Below are 13311 nucleotides of genomic sequence, written 5' to 3' on the forward strand. Positions count from 1 at the left end.
TTCCTTCTGCACAGTGGCTTCCAGCCCCTCTTGTTTGTTGCCAACTAGTCGGACTAAATTAGCAAGAAGGGCTTTTTTTTTGTTTGTTTGTTTTGTTTATTTGTTTTTGGGTGGTTTGGTTTGGTTTTTGTTTTGTTGGGTTTTTTTTCCTTTCATTTTTTAATTTCAGTTCTCCAGAAAATGTGGTTGATTTTTAGGAGAGCCATAAGCAGAAATGCTCATTCAAGCAAGACCCAATGAAACACTTAAATGAAATGCAAAAATCCATTTTGCTAAACAATGCACATTTGGGGATTTATTTATACTTATGCATAAATGATTTCTCTAGTAATTTTGAGAATCTTGGACTTCTAATTTGGGGCACTTGATATCATGAAAGGGAAACTTATGGACAAGTAATTCAGGTTCTGAAGTTCTTTTAATTTAATCTGTGAAATCAGAAACTTTGGCAACTTAAATTGGATGCTGTGTTTGTATTAAATGAATTTATTACATACCAGAGACACAGTGAACTGGATATGGATACTGTGCTGGAAAAAGCCATAATTGGTGCTGGTTTTATTGACTGAATCGACATATTGTGTATTTCACTTAAGGCTAGAGTGTCTATAAATTAAATAGCCTCTGGCCTGTGGCTTAGAGACAGGACCTGGGTTTGTGTGCTGCAAGTTGGGTGAAAGAAAGCCTTGGAAAGGGTTTCCCTGTGGTATAAAGTAATATATATATAAATATGTGAAGGGAAAAGATGACTTTTCTATATACTGTAGATTCAGTGACTGGAATACTAATATCCCTGTGTGAAGCCTTTACTTGCTGTGACAGCCTAATGAGACACTGACAGTGGCTGTCTGCTTGTCCTGAGTGAATGTCCTGCATTATGTTGTTTGTGTTGTACTGCAGGATGCTGAAGTGTGGTTGTCTGACTGCTGTCCCCTCGGGAGGCTCAGGGAGAGATGTACTGAATCTCCCAGGAGGCTATCCTCAGAAATAGTTTTCTACCTAAATAAATACCATCTCCTGGGGATCTTCTAGAATAGTAACCAATGCATGACTGCCAATATCTTTTCATACTGTGAAGTTTTAAAGCCTTAACTGTAGAGGCTATAATAGGAAGACACAGGATGCATCCTCTTTTTGATATATTATAATTTACTGACTGAACAGTTTTGGCTTCCTACCTGTTTGCATGTGTAACTTCAGTTTTGTATACACTCCATACTGTTTGGAAATAAGCTCTCTTAAGGAGTTATGTTACCCTTATTTACCATACAAAAGCTGAGGCCATCTGGGATGTGTTCTTTGATATTTCTTAGAGGTGTGTACTAAGCAGAGGAAGGAAGTGTTTAAAGATTTTAAATTTTGCTGTATTCCTGTGTAGGATTTCTTAGCTGGAAATATATATCTGTGTATCCTGTGTATCCTAAAGTTGGTAGCATGAGTCAAGTTCATCAGAGCCACTCATGTGAACTTTAAAAACAGCTTGTATGTTCTTCTGCAGAAGAGTTTGATAACTTTATATGGAAGAGTAGCAGATTTGGACTTCCCAGTCTACAGCTTGTAAATCTTTTATACATAAATTGATCTCATATTTGTACACTTAGGGAGAAATGTTAGCTAAAAAATCTTTTCTGCTTCTTAAGACTGTTTAAACACTGCAAAAAATTTGCATACAGAATATGAATTCATTATCATGTTACATTCTGTGTGCTTCCTTGAATTTAATTGCATTATCACACCTTGAAAACTGATGTTATAAAATAAATACTATCACAAAATGCTCTAGGCCTAGAGAAGACACTGTGAGGAAGGTCTATAATAGAAAGAGCTGTGAAATTAAAAGACATTAAATAAACTCCTGGACATTTCATTTTGGAGCAAAGTATGCCTGAGGGAGTGGTATGACAAAGGATTGTACAGTTGTAAGTGGTGTGTAATGGTAAACATGGTATTCTATACTGTTTCTCATACTGTAAAAATTGGGTCACAATAAAATGATCGAGCACTGAGATCATAAAAATCAAAAGGCATTTTTGCATGCAGGCAATCACTAACTTGAGGTATTAGTGTCACAGAATGTTGCAGAAGCAAAAAAACCCGAAGTGAATGTAGTCCTAAAGCATAGATCAACTGATGGCTATTCAATATATTTTTAAAAAACTTCCCTCAGAGAAGACGATAAAGCTTTGATTGCTGAAAGCTGCAAAGATGTAGTAAGAGAAAAATCATTGTATTTTCCTATTCCTATGGTCTTTTGCCCAACATCTGCTTAAAATTGGCATATTTGGCCAGATGAATCTTTGCTTGACCCACTGTGATTATTTGTGCTTATTTCCAGACATCTAATCTAGATGTCAAATACTTGATGGAATACACTGCATAGTATCAGGGAACTAAGTCCTTCAGACTTGGTGAGTGAGGGGATTCCCTTCACCTAACAGAGCATCAGAGAGACTGTAGCAAAACAGGAAGAAAAGGCAGCGTTCAGTTGCATACTGTATTGCCAGCCTGCTGTTTAATTTTTGGTCTACATTGTCCTGATTATCCTCGTGAACCAACATAAAGACTGAATGTAACTTAAATCTTTGTTTTACCTCTTCTTATTGCTTAATACACTTTCTGCCAGTCAGGGAAGTGGAATTCTTTACTGAAAAGCTTCTGATTATTTTGTGCTAACATGTTTGACTCAACCATCCCGAGGCTTTTTGGAATCTCTAACTGCTGACAATTTGCAACTTTTTTTTTTTTAAACGGAGACTATGTGATTAGATTCGCCACTAGTTACACAGAGAAACAAATGTACCTCTGAAAAAAATTTCACTTTTTGGTGTAGTAGGAAAAAATAGGTTAACAGCAAAAATAGCATTATGGAAGTGACCAGTGTGCAGTCCTTGCTCTGGTCACAAGAGAGGGAGATGTAGATTTAGGGATTCAAAGGGCTTTTATTTCTTTCCTAGTAATCTTTGCCCTGGTCAGGTGTCTTGTTTTTTTTGGTTTTTTTTTGGTCTTGGTTCTTTCTGGATAATGGAAGGGATAATATTGCTTTAAATACATTTATTTTCTCTCTTGTCCTGCTTGATTCAGCAGTAAGCTTTTAGGCCAGGGGTTTTATGGGTACTCACATATATGGGTACAATTCCTGCCATAATGGTGATCTGATACAAGCGGGAGCGTGTAAGTGATAATGCAGGCATATATACCTATATGTTAAGCAGAAATTCTAAAAAAACCCTAATCTGGCCAACCAAGAGATAAACTACTTGAGGACAAAGAATAGGCAGGTCCTTGGCTCTTCACTTCTTTTCCTTTTTTCCTCTGTTTATTTCCTCTCTTGTACACCGCTGACATGCTGACTTTCTTTCCCTTAACCTTTCTAAGATGGCAAGAGAAATCTCTCTAAAACAAAAAGCCTGTCTCTGTTTGATGATGCTCATTAAAAGAAAAACTAAACTGTGAGGAGTCACTGCCTGAACTACATGTGCCTGCCTCCTCCAAACAGGCACTGGAGCGCTTAGGCGTATTCCTCAGGGCTTGCTCCATGCTGCAGCTGGAGCTGCTTGTGCTCACCCTCATCTCCCTCTTTGTGCAGAGTGACAACTCGTACATGCCTTAGAGGCAGAGCTCACTGGAGACGCAGGTGTTGCAGGAAGCCCTGCAAGATGTGCCTACTGGCAATGTCAAACCAGTGTAGCAGCTCTGCAAAAGCAAACCAGAAGCACACATCCAGCCTTCTCATGAGGAACCAGTTCCCCAGGGCACCGGTTCTAGAAAGTGATTCTCTGTGTATCCATGACCTTTTAGCAATTTTGTGGCAGGAAATGTGAACAAAAATTTTTAAAAAGCAAAATCAAAGGGACTTTACTCTGTCAGTGAAAATCTGCAAGTTTGAGATACAGGGCAAAAATATTGCCTTTCTCATTTTGATGTAACCAAAGCCTTTATGTAATGTGAACGTTGGTGGGGAGCAGTCTTCCTGAATCGTGTTTACTAGTGGGAGTTTCAGAACCGATGTGTGGGTGGGAACTAACAGTAACCCCCACCACATCTCACTGCTGCACTGCATGGATGAGACTGGGCTGGTAGCAATAGTCATGGATATTACCCTCATCTATTTGGTCTCACATAGGGGACACCAGGCTTATTGGTGTTTCTGTTTTAGAGGATGCACTACGGATGTGATATCCCTTTCCTCCTCCCATTCCTCCTCCATGGTGAATACTCTTAGGTCAGTTTTATGGCACTATTCCCACTCTGTCCCTATTAGATATTCCTTAACACTGATATCTATCTGTAAGCATTAGCTAGCAGATGGAGTAAGTCCAGATTTTGGCCCAGGTAATACTCTCATGTCTCAACTTCATTTATTTGTCTCTTTTATCTGCAGTACCTAAGTGGTTCACTTCAGGGTAGATGTCCTTGGAATATTTTCTCCATATCATTCTTTGAGTCTAATGCCATCTGTACTGAATCAGTCAACTGCCTTCTCTTCTGGTGATGTAAGATAACAATTTAAATGAGAATTACATCATTCCCCTCTAGAAACTAGTTTAGCTGTTGCACCAACCTGGTCCAAAGAATTATGCTTTCTATACCTGCTGATGAAGCTTAACAGAGCTTTGGAACAAGGGGGAAAAATCAAAAAGTGAATTTTATCCACATTCTTCCTCATGTTCTTTTGACTTCATTTGACTTCATCAATTGCTTCATTACCTCATACACGTTTTCCAGAGGTGCACCTCATAGCAAAGCAAAGAACCAATGCAGGTGTTTGGATATAGACCAGCTGTGCCTAAAAGGTTGTACCTGGTGTTTGTGAACTGTTTTACAGCTTGCACTTTCTTTAGCTTCACTGCACTGTCTTCCTCAGTAGTCATTCAGCCCATTCAGTGGGGTAACATGAGTAAATTTCTTTCAAATGCACTGACATCTAGTGAAGCAGAATGAAAATGTGAATAGTCAATTCTTTTCCCATATTGTGTGTTCCTTGAGTATGATGCTTTGTCAAGCCAGAGCTGGATAGCATATCCTTTTTGCCTCTCTATAGATATGCAAAGAAATAGCACATAAGCTGCTTCACTTTTTATCTCATTCATGACATTATACCAAGTAGTTATCCTTAGATTTTAAAAGATAAATAACTGAGATTATTTTTTGGTCACTTTTCTTGTTCACTAACTCTTTCTATTACCTGATCCTGATTTGTCTGTATGACTGTCATAAATGGCAACTCCATGAGAAACATAATCAGCAAATAAGGTTTGTGTAAACTTTGTTATTTACCGTGATCTTTAAGACAGAAATTGCTTAAAATGTTTTCTCCTGCTCTGAATTCATAATTAATGTAGTGACAGAAAAAGGGGAAATGGCTTTCAGTTGAAAAAGAGTGCATTTAGATTAGATATTAGGAATAAATTATTTCCTGTTGGGCGGTGAGGCACTGAAACAAGTTCTCCAGAGATATCACAGATGCCTCATCCCTGGAAGTGTTCAAGGCTGGGCTGGAGGTGACTTTGACTTCAGCTATCTGGTCTAGTGGGAGGCATCCCTGCCCATGGCAGAGGGGTTAGAATTGGATGATCCTTAAGGTCCCTTCCAAGCCAGACTATTCTATGATTCTGTGAAAGCCGTTCAGGGAGCTTTAAACAGAGCTTCCGGCCTGGCATGATTGGGAAAGGGGCATTTTTGGTCTTTCCAAATAGTTTACAGAAACTTCAGTCATCTCACTATGTGTTGTTGCATCCATTTCTGACTTCTTTAATGTCAGTGTCTTTCTCCTCAACAGTAAGCTAAATTGATATATATGGGAAAAGCTGTACATTTCCAAAAAGACCAAGTATTAAATAATTGAAAACCAGACTTCTTGTTACATTTAAAGGAGACCTAAACACATTCAAACACAGGAATGCACAGGGGGTCATCCATAGTACCATAGTGACATGATTTTGAGTAATAAGAAGGAAATTTGATGCAGCTTCTAAAATTAATTTCATTTGAAATCATGAGCACTACAAAAAGCATTTCTCATACTGATAATTTCCCATAATGTCATAAATATGAGCAATGAAGCAGAAGTTGCTTCAATAATGCTAATCTAGATTAAGTTTTCCTTTCTTAGCTAAAGTTAGTATTTGAATTTCTTTAATGCTCAAACAATAAAATCCTAGATTTCCTGGATTTTTAAAATCAGATGAAAAAGTCAGACTGCAGAGTGTGTCATAGAGATGCTAAATTCTGACGGAAGTGATGAATACTGAAAGAATAAAACAATAAATACTCTGGATGTCTTTTTTTTTTTTTTATCTGAAAACTATTGCATGATTCTTTGCCCATTTGGATGCACAGACATGAGCTTGTAGAGCAAAATTCATAATAATAAGCAGAAATCAATTGGCTTCTTTTACAGCGTTGATGTAAATATAAGAATTTGAGAAAAATAGAATATCTCAAGTTTAAAGAAACACTTAAGGATCATCGAGTCCAACTCCTTGAACTGTCAGAACTCACAGAGCTGTCTAAACCTAAATCATATCACTAAGAGTGTCATCCAGCCTCTCCTTGAACTCTTGGCACATTTCGTGCTATAAATTCAGAGTATACTTCAATACTGTATAACAGCAAGAACACTGAGCTTGCAAAACATGTGTTTGTAAATGAGCTCTGTTATCTCAGAGCGTGAATAGGTTGAACATTTTCATTTGTCCAAATTTACATGGTGCTAAATGCAACCTTTTTGTGATAGTAGCCAGGTAGTATTTAATTTTAATATTTTAAGTACACGTGCCTTGAATTTTCTAACTGGGAATGTAGAATTTAATGCTCACACTTACATTCTAGGTAGACAAAAAATGATCTGACCTTCAAAACATCTTACATTGAAATGGGAGATAGCAGATGTGGATCTTGCAATGCTGCAGCTGGTATCCAGGGAACTGCAGATGAAAAAAATCAGAGATCTGCGCTGGTCACATTGATACAAAGGTGTCCTATGAACAGGGCCTCTCTGCAGGGGAACAGTAACACAATGTACTGTGGAGTGATGAAGTGGCAGGAGCTCAAACATGTTAGGAGTCAAAAGTGTTACTGTGTGAAAGATTCGCTGAGATTATGGCTGGTGTAGGGTACATCTGTGTGCAGTTCAGTAAAGGGTCAGGGTCTGCAAGCTTGAGCACTGGAACACACAGACATCAGGAGGAGTTTCTTCATGGAAAAGGTTTTTAAACATTGGAATGGACTGTCCAGAGAGGTGGTGGAGTCTGTCTCTGGAGGTGTTCAAGAAATGACTGGATTGTGACACTTAGTGGCATGGTTTGCTTGACAAGGTGTTGATTGGTCAAACGTTGGACTCAGTGATTTAGAGATCTTTTTCAACCTAATTCATTCCAGGATTCTGTGACAATGGAGATGGATGGCAGGAGGGTAAGTTAGGGAAACATGCTTCTTCTCCATCATATTTATGGCTGTTGGCTTGTGTCAGGGCTGGGAGAGAGTATCTGTTCTTATCCTCCTCTTTCAGGAGAGTGTTAAGGGCTTTTTGCTGGAAATATTATGTATTTCAAAGTCACTGTTATTTTCTGTATATCCTCTTTTTGAATAAGAATGTCCATCAGGGAAAAATATGGTGTAATCTTTTATTGTTGCTCTCACTCACCAGAGACTGTACTGCCACAGGGTGGTCAGTGTAACTCACAGAATCATGGAATAGGTGAATTTGAAAGGCACCTCTGGAGATTTCTCAGTCCAATCTTGCTGCCTGTTTAGAAAAGTTACGAAATTCTGTTTTTAGAAGCTATATAAACAACAAAGATTTGAAAGAGGGCTTTTATCTCTTCTAGGCCTCTCATTCCTAATCTGATAAATTAATCTTAAAGATCTAGAGAAGATCCTACTGAGACATCTGACCTCATCTTACATTTATGCTTTCAGTGTGGAAATAATTTAATGTTGTTCAGTGTTGTCCATGTCTCACAGTGGGGTAGCTTTATCCCTTCAGCAAGTACTTCCACTTTTGCATTACAGTCATAAAATGCAAAGCATTTGCTTAAGATAAAAGTATATTACAATTTAACAAGTACAGGCTGGTTTAGATTTTCTGTGCAAGTTCTTTTGGCTATTAGAATGAAATCACAGCATTCTTTATCATTTTGCATATTAAAAAATCCTATCTTCTAAAAAGTATCATTACTTACAAAATAATTTGATTCAAAGTTCACAAACACTGATTCTGCTGATACCTACTTCTATTTGTAAACCTTGAGTAAAGTCAGTGAACTGAGAGGAACCACAGGGAGAAAAAAAAAAAGTGAGAGGTACTGGAAATATGTCCTGATTGCCTAAATGATCCAGTGGTAAAATTATAGGTGGGAAACGCTTAATTGTATGACACATTTAAAAAAACCCACAAACCAGATTGTGTTTAAGAACAATTTTGTTACAGTCTTGAAGCAAAGAAGCAAAACCATCTTTTTCATTTACAAACGTAGGAGTGTGCAGGTGATTAGCTCTGTGCCATTAGTTCTGTGCTTAGAATATGAAGTCTGAGTGTTTGCTGTCAGAAGGTGGTGGTACAGCTTGCACTGGGTGTAGGCTGCTGCTTGATGTATCGCTGCACAAGGACTGAAGGTCACTCTCTTCTGTATAACCAATTCATCTGACAAAAGCAGGATCTCAGTTTCCAAGACATATTTTAAAAGAGAAAGGAAAGGGTAGGGAATTAGGGGATTTAAAATGCCAAATCACAGGTTTGATCCTGTAAAGTACTGGGCACTGTTGCTCTATTTCAGCAAGACTTAAATGTGCTTAAATCTTTTGTTCAGGGCTCAGCATTTAGCACTGTTTAATCTCAAATGAATAGTTCTTTAAAAAAAGCGTGATACTTTCTTTCATCTACAGATTTCAAAGGACTCTGTGAACAGTTATGTATAAAAATTATATAATAAAACTCAGAATTCAATTATGATTTACAGTTAAGCATAATAAAGAAAAAGACAGGAAATCAAAACAAAAGCCTTCACTTTCTCATGTCCAGCTTTCAGGTTGAACCTATATATAGTTTTATTTTCCTGTCTTTTTTCTTGCTTATTTTCAGTGTGAAATCCTCAGACTCCTCAGAGGCCAAAGCTGTGAACTCATGCAGAAACACAGGACAGGATGTGTCTTCTGACCTTCCACATCTTGTCTTTAAGCTGTGGGTGTCCTGTTGAGAGCAAAAGGGGCTGTTGTGTATTTGCCACTCATCCTTTTCCAAGCAATAGGGTAAATAAAGAGCAAAATTCAGACTCCAACCTTGATAAAGGTAGATTCTACCTTTGAAAAAGCTAGGAGAGACCTTAGAGAGTGGTGGGGGCATTTTCTGCCAAGGACCTAGAGGTGGTTATTCTATTCAAGCCTTAGAAGTGTGCTGCTTTGTTCCTGGTATGTTACACTTAAGTGCTGTTTCTTAGTTAGAGTAGACCACTTATATATCATCTTTAATTTTGTCTTATGCCCTGTTCTGGCATGTTCCAGCTGGGTTCACTAAAACAGTTGCCCTTTCCTGGATATATCCAGGGATAGATATATGGATGCAATAAGAATACCTGTGAGCCCTTGATTGTTCCAGGCTCCTTTAAATTAGCTCCTTTAAATTGCTTTTGTTACTTCACATCTGTGTAAGAGGGTGTGTTCCTGCTGAGAGAATGATTTGGGTATTCATCTGAAATAAAACACAAGAAATTTTTTGCTAGAAATGAAAAGAATGTGGTCAGGAATAGTTTGGACCCAATTTAGTCACTGGGTGCTACTTGTTTAGGGTGCCAGCAGGGGAATCCATTCCCTGTCCAACAGCTAAATGAACTTATGTTTTGTACTTGGCTGAAAGACTGAATTTCCAGGAACACAGGATACAGTATTGTAAAATGGAAGATCTACACATGAGCACTGAGAAATTAATGTTTGCATTCTAAGGGCAATATTTACTGGTTTCTGCAGTCATAGCTTGTGAAACAAAAAAGAAACAGAACTTACTATCATTAACCATAATAGTAGTTTAGCTATTTTCACAGCATTAATCTTGCTGTTAACTGTTCTTTTCACATTGTGAGGAGACAGCATGTGACAGGAAAAATCTGTAACATCATTCAACATCTGATTATATGTCCCTTTTCCTCAAAACCAATTTGCATACCTACAAATGTCAGTTGTTCCCCTTGGAATTGAAGGTGTAAAATATTGTCTTTCAAGCTGAAAGTTATTTAAGCAAAGATTTTTCAGTATTTGGGAATTCTGGCTGGATGATTTCAAAAACGAAACCATATGTCGCTTACATGATTTGGCATTTCTCCAGTTGGATAGAACTTGAGTGGAAAAGTGGAAAAAAAAAAGCAAAACCTAACACTAATTAGATGATAATAAATACAGGTGCTATACTGTGTGGTGTAATTCATCTTCATAGCAAGCTGTGGGATGAGTCAAAGCCAGCAGATTCTGAGGGATACTGTTTTGTGTATATATATTCCTGACACATGCTAAAATCCAAATTAAGGTTAAACTTTAAAGGATTGTGTAACACTGAGATACTTGTCAAGGTTATGGAAGTGCAATATTGCATAGCCATGGCAAAGGAATTGTAGGGTTTTTTTTTTGGTTGGGTTTTGTCAGAGGGTTTCTCACCATAAATGCAATTAGTACGGTACCAGGATAAAACCAGTGATTTGATGATCATTGAGAGATCCTGGCCCAGGATTCCACATGTACCCATCCTCCCAGACCTCCAAAATATTTCCTTACACATTCCGGTTGTCAAGGTGCCACCTCAACATGGTACTTCCCTCTCCAGCCGAATTCTTGGCCTTATGTGGTTTGCCAAGACAAATTTAGTTGGGACTAACCTGCAACTGTCCTGTATAACCTGCTGCAGAGGGAAAGCTGCTGTACATCTTCTCACTATTTCATCCACCCCACCTTCCCGGCCTACAGGAGTTCTGTCTAAATGCACTCTCTGGGCTCCTTCTCTTTCTTGTGTCAGAGACCTTTATGGAGGTTCTTTTCTTTTAAGATTTCCAGAGAGAGAAATGGATTCAGATGGTGTGGATTTGGCTCATCTACAGCTCTTTTTAATTTGGATAGGTTAAACTTTTACATGTACTGAGGGGACTGGTGTTGCCCTGTGATGGGGCGGTCAGTGTGTGGACATACGTTACACGCTCAAAGGTGTAAAAAGAAGGCATAAAGGAAGCAGGATGCCATCCTGGGAAAACGAGTGGCTTACAATCATGATTAGAAACTGAAGAGTCTCGGTTACTGTGACTTTAAAGTATAAGCTCACTGTGACATGCTTGTTTCTGAAATAACAGGAGAAGACACAGTCATAGTCCAGCCTCCAGGAATTTACCACAATAATGTGTTGTGTGATTTTGCAAAAGAAATTAAAACACAGAGAAAAACACTCTTCATGAAAATTTGATCAAGCAATTAAAAATGTGTAAATAATTGAAATGCAGGAGCTTAAAAAGCTTTCTATTATTCTCATTGAGAAAAAGAAAATCTTTAAAGCGTAGGATTCAGACATTATTCTGGGGCAGAAAATAGCTGATATTTACGGTATAGATTACTCAATTTTCTTTTGCCTGATGAACAGGGCTCCCAAAGCTTATTGTGGCTGTTGTGTCGTTTGTGTAAGACACGTGGCTGCTGTGCCTTGCTTTTCTTGGTGTCCCTTCCCCCACAAGCAGAACCCTTTGAGCTCCAAACACAGATGTTACAGTACGCTCTTTGTGTGCATGTGTGTGTATGAGCATGTGTGTGTATGAGCATAAAAACGTGCCTAATATGCTGGAAAACTGAAGCTGAAGCACGGGACTCAGTTTGTGACTGTATTACAGTGAGATGTTAGTGTGGACCAAGTGCAGGACAAATGTCTATGAACGAGCAGTGGCTTAAAAGCAGCCACGCTTTAATCAGCAATTTAATGTAAGGGGGAATGGCAGTTTCATTAAATAATGCTATGATCTCTCAACCATATTCTTAACTAGTAATCTCCCCACAGCAAAATACATAGCTAATCAGCCTCCTAGCCTGTCAGTACACTTGCAGGGGAATTAAATCCTGGAGGAAGAAGCCCGTAGCCCCGGAGGAAGGCTGAGTGCATGTTTCACTGTCGTCTTTCCAGCTCATCTCAGTGGTCCCACTGCTAGAATGTGCTCTGTTGTCATGGCAACCCCATCTCCTGCTTCCTACAGGAAAGATTAGCTTGTACTGTGCACTGGAGAGAATTTAGGGGAAGTCAAGCTAATCCCTGGGTGCACTGCAAGAGAAAGGTTGGACCTCGCCTGAGGGATGCTGTATCTGCAATGATAGAATTGGCCTGCCACAGACACTGGTATTTAAGTTGAAGAGCAGAATTCACAGTAAGTGTCAGATCCTCCAGAGAGGAATATTGAATGAGGTTTTCTAAGTCTTGGTGAAGACTGTCCCATGCCAGCAGTGGAATGACAGCAGGAGGCTGTGTGTGGAATACCAATACGTTTCACCCGTTCAGGTGGTATTTCAAATATAGATTCAAAGCCTCAGTTCCCTGGAAACTAGGTGATAAAATTTTAAAACATCATTGTGAGATGCGCACCTAGAAACCTGAAGCGTGTCTCATTTGGTGCATAAAGCTGAACAAGTGATGATGGGCATGCCTTACAAATTGTGTGTGCACTGTGCAGCGTGCTTAAGAATTCCTGAGTGCTGAAAAATAAGCGGGAAAGCGTGAGGAAACTGGTCTGTGTCTGCTGCAAACTCAACTGCAAAAGTGCTGAACTATCAAATTAAGCATAAAAATGTACAACTCCTGATGCAGTCTTGTTCTTTCTTCATATAAAAACCCAAACAATGAAAACATGAGCTTTTTAAAGGTATACTCATAATATGAGCTTTCCTTTGAGGAAAACTCATTTTAATATAGCTGAATTAAGGTGGAGTGTGACTTGATGCAGTGTGTAAAAATTGTGTTTGTTTTCTTGCTGGTAGAATTAAACTGAGGATATTCTAGCTTTTATATTTCTGGTTATTTTAATGTTCTGCCTTTCTTTGATATGATCCTGCATTTCATTTTAATAGATGCTCAAGATTCCCAGCTTTACACTAGATTGTTTGCAGTAAGATTTTAACTGTTTGCTTTGTATTACTGTCAGCTTTTCCTAAACTAATTTTTCCACCAGTTTATATGTTCAGCCTACATATTTTTTCATTTTTAGCATGCATGCTTTTTCTGGTTTTAAAAAAACCAAAACCTTTATAATTATTAATTGGTTATTTTCCATATAGCCATATCCTCTAACTTAGATCTTTTGT

At 38.4% G+C, this 13311-nt stretch overlaps 1 protein-coding gene across 18 annotated transcripts in view; it reads left to right on the forward strand.

Annotated features, from left to right (window-relative positions):
- NOL4 (nucleolar protein 4) overlaps window positions 1-13311 on the forward strand; it is a 187709-nt gene that overhangs the window by 77563 nt on the left and 96835 nt on the right. Inside the window, exon 1 of one of the 18 annotated variants that reach the window (XM_023921183.2) lies at window positions 12231-12380. The exons of the other annotated variants lie outside the window; for them this stretch is intronic. The gene's annotated coding sequence lies outside the window, so the exon portion shown is untranslated. Of the gene's footprint in view, window positions 1-12230; window positions 12381-13311 lie in introns of those variants that run through there. 18 annotated transcript variants of the gene reach the window in all.

This window comes from Cyanistes caeruleus, chromosome 1 (genome assembly GCF_971803275.1).
Source record: "Cyanistes caeruleus chromosome 1, bCyaCae1.hap1.1, whole genome shotgun sequence".
In the NCBI taxonomy this organism is placed as follows: Eukaryota; Metazoa; Chordata; class Aves; order Passeriformes; family Paridae; genus Cyanistes; species Cyanistes caeruleus.